The sequence below is a fragment of the Nicotiana attenuata genome, unplaced genomic scaffold, assembly GCF_001879085.1.
Source record: "Nicotiana attenuata strain UT unplaced genomic scaffold, NIATTr2, whole genome shotgun sequence".
Taxonomy (NCBI): domain Eukaryota; kingdom Viridiplantae; phylum Streptophyta; class Magnoliopsida; order Solanales; family Solanaceae; genus Nicotiana; species Nicotiana attenuata.
The window spans coordinates 30,100-38,531 of record NW_017674249.1 but is presented as its reverse complement, the minus strand read 5'-3'; the positions used below and the strand labels follow the sequence as shown (position 1 = coordinate 38,531).

At 35.9% G+C, this 8,432-nt stretch overlaps 1 long non-coding RNA gene across 2 annotated transcripts; it reads left to right on the top strand.

The window, feature by feature from the left end:
• Positions 1-5,659: 5,659 nt before the first annotated feature.
• Positions 5,660-6,149, top strand: LOC109218283. Of its 2 annotated transcripts, none has more exons than XR_002066741.1 (3): positions 5,660-5,717; positions 5,807-5,900; positions 6,001-6,149. It is a non-coding gene; the product is annotated as an uncharacterized LOC109218283 (long non-coding RNA). The 2 variants fall into 2 exon arrangements; XR_002066740.1 differs by having other exon boundaries at positions 5,807-5,919.
• Positions 6,150-8,432: the final 2,283 nt, after the last annotated feature.

The window sequence follows — 8,432 nt, the reverse complement described above, 5'->3', positions numbered from 1 at the left end:
AAACCCAGCAGATGAGATATAATGACGCAAACACTAATTTCAGGCACTCAATGGACCAGCAGACCTCAAACCAAATTTGATTTTAACCCATTTTAACACCAGCTAACCAGAAATTGCCTCAGTACATGGAAAAACTTTGGAAAATGCCAAAGGAACTCAATGAAACAGTGTTGTTCTCCTAAAATTCTGCAGCCGCCTTTGATTTTCTGATTTTCTATCAATTTAGCTCTTGAAAATCCGATTCTCCAAAATCCTCCCCTCTAAGGCAAGGCAATAATGTCTTTATAGGCAAGCCATTAGGGCAGCCCTTAAGGTTTGATTTTTGCATTTTAGCCCCCCCCCCCCCCCCCCCTTAATTTCTGTTATTAGCTTAAAAGTCCCTAAAATCTTGACTTGTTTCCCAAGTTAATATTATCAAAACCAGAAATTGCAATTCAAACCCCACACTAGAAGCTTCTAGGGGCTTCCTATTCTGTTACTGCAAGATTCCCTAACCTAAACATCCTAATCTACCCCTTAAACCCTCACTATTTACCTTGCTAACTAAACAAACTTGGGCTCAGAGCAAGCGGGCATCTTGAATTGGGTCATAAATGACTTAATGAGCCCAAGGCTGGTTCAAAGTCAATCCAAATGAACATTTATAAACTCAAATTCTGATCCAAAAACCCAACAAGACTAAGTGACAGTAACACCAATAAACAATTAATCCTGTGCTGACTATTATGAATTAATAGGAGACAAAGTTGACCAAAATATTAAAACAAACATGCATTGAAAATGTACGGGCAGAAGCGATTATATAAAAAAATAACTAGTAACACAGAAGAAGTGAGAGGAAGAAGACTGATACCCTAAACGAAACAAAATGAAAAACAAAGAAAACTGACTGAAAGAGAAAGAACAATGGGCATACCTAAGAAGCAATCAGACCCTAGCTTTGAAAAACTTCGAACCTTCGACTTTTGACCGAAATGGGCCTCAATTGTGTATTCTCAAGCGAAAACACACAACTGAAGCCAATTTCGACCTCAAATCTTCGAACACTTGACGATTTGGATTTTAGGATTTAGAGTTCGTCTTTTCAAATTCAAATTCGAGAGGTTTCAGGGGTATTCGAGGGGAACTGATATGGGATTTATCATGAGGGAGGCGTGGGGGTTTCAGGGTGTTAATTTGGGAGCGATTAGGTGGTGACGCCACCGGACACGGCGGAGGAATCCATGGCGGCGCCCTAGGGTTTGGGGATTTTGGAGGGTTCCGGTGGGATTCGAAAGGGGATATTGGTGTCATGGGCATGCAGAGGAGGAGAGGGAGAACTGGTGTGATTTTGGGGGTCATTGGACGCCGGCCGCCGCCGTATGCGATTTCTTGCTGGCGGCAGGCGGCAGTAGAAGGCGGGGCTTAGCTGGTCTCGTGAGAGGTGAGAGAGACGAGGGGGTAGGGGGTTCTGAGGGGGGTAGGGTTCGTTTGGACAGTTAAATACCTATTAGAGACCACTTCAGGGCCGTTGGATCTCCTTACCTCGACGGTCCTGATCATCTTAGACGAAACAACGTCGTTTTGGGTAAGGGGAAGGGACTGGACCGGGTTGGGGTGTGATTGGGCCGGGTATTTCAGGGGCAATGGACTGGGCTGGCCCAAATATGCCTTGTTCTCTTCTTTATTTTATTTAAATTACCAAAATTCCTTTTCCTTTTCTTTTTCTTTTCTTTTCTTTTCAAAACTAAAAACCCTAAATTAATTCTAAAACTAAATTATCCTACCAAATCATACTAAGCTCTAATTAACAATCAACACTATTAATAAAATACCAATTTAAAGGAAATTCACAAAATTCGAAGCTAAAAATTAAACAAAGCAAAAATAATTCAATTTTTGTGATTTTTTGTATTTTTGTAAAGTCCTAATTACTACTTAATCTAAAAATAGGTAAAATTAGATCCTAAATGCAAATGCAGTGCATATTTTTGTATTTTCTTATGAATTTATGTTAAATTAAAAATGCACACAGAAATGCAAATAAACATAGAAATTATTCAATTAATTCCTAAAAATTAAATAATAAAAAGAAAAATCCTAAATCTATGAGTTCTGTAGGAGTAAATCATGCGAGGCAAAAATCACGTGCTCACACATAGTATATTTCCTCTTTAGATACCTCTGCCACCAGTTGCAATTGTTATACTCTATTCACCAATGGGACATCTCTCATTACTAATGGATTAATAGCAGGCAGTTCTGCAGCTGAGGATCCTAATAATTGCTGGTAGAACCCTGTCACTTCCTCCTCATTTCCTTGCTTTGTTTGTACTGTATCCCCATTGCCCTTTACTAATCTCCTAATTTTGTTCGGAGCGTATCTGCTCTTCATGTTTGCAAAGAAGTATGTTGTATTAGCATCTCCTAGCTTCAACCACTTTACTCTTGATTTCTGTTTCATAATACTTTCCTCCACCCCTAACCATTTCTCCAATTGTAATTTCATGTCTTTCTCTGCTGCTACCATAGCCTCTGATTGCCCAGGATCCTTCATTTGTTCTTGCATGTCACTTAGTTTTTGTCTGCACATTTTGATTCGATTGCCAATTGCATTATATTCAACATTATTTAAATTCTTTATAGTGCTTCACTCTTTTCAATTTTTGCCATGTATTCTTCATATTGTTCTGTTCATTTGGCCTCTCCCATGCTTCACTTACTAGAGTCATAAAGTCTTTATGCTCTGTTAAGTGATTTAGAAATTTGAATGGCTTAGGAGTGTAATCTTCATCCTCTTCCAGTGTTATGCTCAGTGGGGAGTGATCAAAGCAATGTGGATCAATAACCCATACTTCTAGGTGTGGCATGGCCAGCATCCACTCACCATTAATCAAAGCTCTATCAATTCTGCTATAAGTGTGCCCATTAGTTCATGTAAAGTTTCTTCCACTAGTTTTCATTTCTATTAAGCCAGTGTCTTCAATGAACTCATTAAAATCTCTAATTTCTATTTCTTGTACAGGGTTACCAATTGGTCTCTCTTCACCTGATCTGATGGCATTATAGTCACCCATTATCAACCATGGACCTTGTTGCATGGATTGTAGGTTTGTCAGTTCACTCCATAAACTTCTTCTATCCTCCAAGCTATGTAGCTCATAAACATATGTAAATGTGAATCTCATATTCAACCTCCTAATATGTACTGAAACATGTATAAGTTGAGATGATCTTGCCAGCTCCATACAGTCTATTTCATTTGTATCCCACAGCAACCAGATTATACCTCTACTACTATATTCATAGTTATCTAGCCATGCCCATCCGGGAGTGATTTTCCTTGTTATTTGCATAGCCTTCTGCTCCTTTATTTTGTGCTCTAATAATGCAATCATATGAACTTTATTACTTTGTATGAACCACTTTACCTCTTTTTGTCTAGGCGTTTTGTTTAGTCCCCTTATGATCCAAGTTACCAGCTTCATACAGGTATAAAGAGAGATTGTGAAGGCCCATCCTGCCCAGTATTGCCTCGATGCCTGCTTGCTCCTTCCTCCATTTGCCTTGTTATTGTTAATTGCAGCTTGGACTCTGTGAAGAGGTTAAACCCATTGATCACATTAACTGTATCAACCTTTTGTCTCTTTCTACTTCTAACTGCTAATTTTCCTATAACTGTCTGCCATGCTTGTTCCTCATCGCCTTTCATTGCTCCTACACTAGTACTAGCATTTTGTGCACTAGTACTAGCATTTCCTTCAATTCTAGGAGGTGCCATCTTTTGTTTCCCTTTATCAACTATAGGTGCTTCTTGTACTTTAGGCACAAGTTTAGGCTGCCATTCCTGCTTCTGCTTCTGATTCTTTGGCTTGGGTTTTGGTCCTAACTGATCTTCTGCTCTACATTTGCGGCCTACTTGCATACTTTTGTTGAAGAATTCAGGAACCCAATCATATGTTATCTCCTGCATGAACTCCCTTTGGATCAGTTACCTTAATGGAACTAGGCAGTTCTTTAGTAACATCCATCTCAACCAACACTCTAGCATAAGAAATCCGATCTATTTGGGTAGTGCAATCATCAGCATATAGGGAAATTCCCAAGCCACTGCTCAGTGTTATTGTTCCAATAATTCAAAGGCAGATTAGGGTAGTTGACCCATACTGGAATGGTCTGTAAAACCTCTTTGTTGAAATCAAAGTCAGCAGACCGCACTTTCATAATGATATGTTTATTATTCAACATGTGAGGCCCTGAGTACAACACTTCATCCCTATCTTCAATGGAGTTAAATCTTACCACATAGTATCCATCATTGTGAAAGTAAACTTTAGGCTTTGCTGTGAAGTTCCAAGTTGAGGCAATATATCTTTCCATGGCTCCTATAGTTGGAGCTCCTCCAACAACATACAGAATTAGTGCTTGTTTCCACTTCTGAGTTTCCTTCTCGACTTCTTCCTTGCATAGCTCCACAATTACCTTACCATTTTTGAGAGTTGGAGCAATAAAACTTAGATTCATTTCCTTCGCTGCAAGCTTAGATCCCATGAATAAATTTGCCCACTGTTTTTGACCTGTCTCGACATCAGCAGTTGGCAAATTCACTTGAGTTTTATTCGCCGCCCCTGTATCCCCAATTACCCTCAATTCTCCAGTAGTTGTTATAGAATTCATATCAATTGTCTCAACTTTACTGGCACTAGGGTTCACATGTTTCATCAGACCTCCAGAATCTGCTTTATCACTATTAATGACCTTATCAGGTGAAGTTTTCATACCTTCCTTTGTGGCTGACAATGGCGGCCACTGTTCCATTGATGTTTTCCCTGTTTCTCTGACTGTACTGATCTCTATTCCCGGACTTTGACTGCCCGTTCCTGTGTATTCAACCAATTGGATCATGGTTGCATTTCTCTTCGGCCTTCCCTTCCCATTTGCAGGCCAGCGTACGTTAGCACATGCACTCTATCGTGCGCTGAGAGAGAGAGAAGAGAGCTTTCCCTTTACAATTCACATATTATTTTGAGTTATGAGCACGATACATAATAATTTTGGCTAACAGTATAACTAAAACTGAAAATTCTAAAAAGATAACCAAAAGTGAATAACATTCAAAAATTAAAAGAATAAATTCAATAATGAGACTAAGACACGGTAACAAATGAGACAAAACCCTTAAGAAATAAGTAATAGAGAAGATATGAAAATTTAAGCGAAAGAGAAAAGAACTCTATATTGAGAAAGAGACGAAAAAGGAGAATCTATATATATATATATATATATATATATATATATATATATATATATATATATATATATATATATATATATATATAGGTTGGAATAGAAAAGGTGACTTGGCACCTCTCATTGGCCAATAATTGTATTTATCTTTTTTTTCCTTTTTTTGACCTTTTTCACTACTTTTCATTTGTCTAATAATAATAATAAGATATATTATTGTAATTATAAGAATTCATTTATTAAAAACATTATGAATTTAATTATAGCTCCATAATGAATAAGGGAAGAGAGAAAACATCAGTTTCAAAACCAAAAGAAATTCGTTTTTGACTTAGCAAAGGAAGGAAATTACAACCTTCTTTAATTTCTCAACCGTTACAACTTTCCTCCATAATAAAAAAGGAATGATTCAATAGTCTTCCTTGCAACCTCCTCCTATTCAATATTTTCTTGTGATGAATGAAAATTCTGGTGGCGAAGCCTCTATTAAGGTATAATTATCTACTTTCCTACTCAATATATTTTTTACTGTACATTGAGATGAGAATATGTTGGTTTCTCATTTGATATGACCCATCAGTGCCTTTACAATAGAAAGAAATTATTGAAGGAGAGGAAGTGACTATGGAAGCTCAGATGGAAAAGCTCATGGACGGTTTGAAGCTTCATGTTTGGTTGGTGTTAGATTTTCAGGTTTTCTATTTAAGTTTCAATTTGTTTTTTTAATTTTTCTATCACGGGATTTATATTTATTTTTCTCAACTTGTGTCATAGTCGTCGAAGGTAATTATGAGAGCATCAAGGTCCAAGGAACAAGAGGACTTGGTCCTTGCACAAGAACTGCGGATGCAACTCGATATCCTTCAAGAGACGATAGAACACAATTGGCGCCATCTGTTTTTTTTCCATAATATTTGTCTCAAGAATAAGAAATTCTTCCTATGAAGTTTGAACAGTTGTAATAGGTAATTTATCCATTGTTTTAGTTCATAGAAGAATCACGATAATATGTTTATTACTAAAAATATGAATTTTCTTTTACAAAAATTAAGAAATTATAAATTAGTCTTGTCACAATTTACAATTTAAAATTGTAGCATCACAAGTTTGGAGTGCTTGGTATAGACATCTTTTATTCGCCACTAATTATATGAAGAAAATATCTTGAAATATTGTAAAAAAAAAAAAAAGGGAACAAGAATCCTAAAATATTTGGTTAACGTCTTTACTCCACACTAATAATGTGAAAAGGGAAAAAGGTTGTCTTTGATATGATCTTGTAGGATAAAAGAAAGAACAAAAAGGGACCATCCATGTTTATGATAAATTCCAGATAGAAATGATTTTCTCCTTCTCATTTTTCGAACTTAATGCTTCAAAGTTCGGACTTAAAGCTCTTTTTTTTTTGTCTGAAGGATTACTTTCCTGGAAATTTTAGGATGAAGAAGAAAAATTTTAATTTTTTTTTTTTTTGTAGAGAATCTGGAGAAGAAAGTGGATATTGTGGACATTAAGGAGGAGCATAGTTTAATATTTTTTGGAGTAACCCAGGAAAGAGGGAGAAAATAGACGAAAAGAGAAGAAAAAAGAAAGGTCAATAGAGGAAGTACCGATAGTAAAGAAGGAGAAAAGAGAAATATTAAGAAAAATTGAGAGGGAAAAAATTACTTTCCGAAAATGAGAGCTTATGTAGGGGATGAAAAATTTAGGGGATTATAGAGTAGAATATGAATAGAAAGAAAAAAAAAAGAAAAGAAAATTTTGTACACGTGGACAAACTATTCATTCACCAATAATGTAAAATCACATTTATAATACAACACATTACATTATGTATAATCTTATATTGCATTGTTCGTCCCCCGATTTCACTTATATACGTGTACACGTGGGCAAAATATTCATTTACCAATAATGTAAAATCAAGTTTATAGTACAATACACATTACATTGTGTACAATCTTATATTGCATTGTATGTCCAATTTCACTTATGTATATAGTAAAAATTTCTTAGTTAATTTTTGTCAATCTTCTTCTAAATCCTCCATCACCACTGGGCCATTAGAAGGAAAAATATGAATTTACTCAGGGCTTTCGCATAACTTCTTTAGCCTTTGGCTCTTTTGTTATCTGATCTTGAACATGCTTGTGCTCATTCACTATTTTGTGTTAATTTTGCAACTGCTAATGGTATTAAGAAGAATACAATAAGAACAAAGATGCGGTATATATATGAATAAAATTCTAAAAAGGTCAGTGATACATTTCTATTCTGCCAATTAGTTTAGTTCCCTTTAGCTTACTTTTGATCTATGTTGGAGTTGGCAAGACGAGTTACTTTAGATTTTTAATAAGACAAATTTTCCTAATTTTGAAGACTTAACTTGGAAAAAATAATAATTGGTTTTGCAGTAGGGCAAAATGAGGTTGATGAAAGTCGAGAATCGAGATGAGCAAGTTGAAGAGTAGATTATTTGACGCAAGTTGAAGAGTAAGTTTTGATAGGTTATTTTAAGCTAATTTTAATTTCACTGCTCATATGCTAAATAATATGAATTAATTGTTGATAATGAGTCGAATTTGCAGGGATATTCATTTTTCTTAATGAGAGCAAAAAAAAAAAAAAAAGAGACAAAATGAAACTTGAGACTGTTCGCAATAAATTTTCGTAAGACGAAAAAATAAACTGCAACAAAAATAATAAGAAGAAAAAGTGATTTTATTGATAAATATTTGTGAGTACAATTCTATGTATCCCTTGATTCTCCTCTCTAAAATTCTCCATGATTCGAGGGTTTGAGAAGCGTCTTTCTCGAATGTAGGATGATGCAGATCTCCTTGTGATGTATTTAATCGCCAAGAACGTCGAGCAACACTTTGTTGTTACGGGTTGATCTCCGGGAAGAACTCCGTTGATCACTCCTTTGTTGAAGAACTAAGCACTTGATGATTGATCTCTATGTTTGTGGATGCCCTCACCAACTGCGGAGTGTTCTTCTCCAACTCTGAATGTCCTTTGAGAGTTATGTAACTCCTCTATTTATAGTTGTAGAGGATGGACAGTCAAGCTACATAAGAACTCTCTTACTTGATTTTGATTGGTCCGTGTCATTTTAGCCACTTGGCGACTTGTGGTTGGTTCCTGCTTTTTGACTTGGATTGCCACATTATTTAACATGTGGCGTCACCTTATTGGCCTGGAGT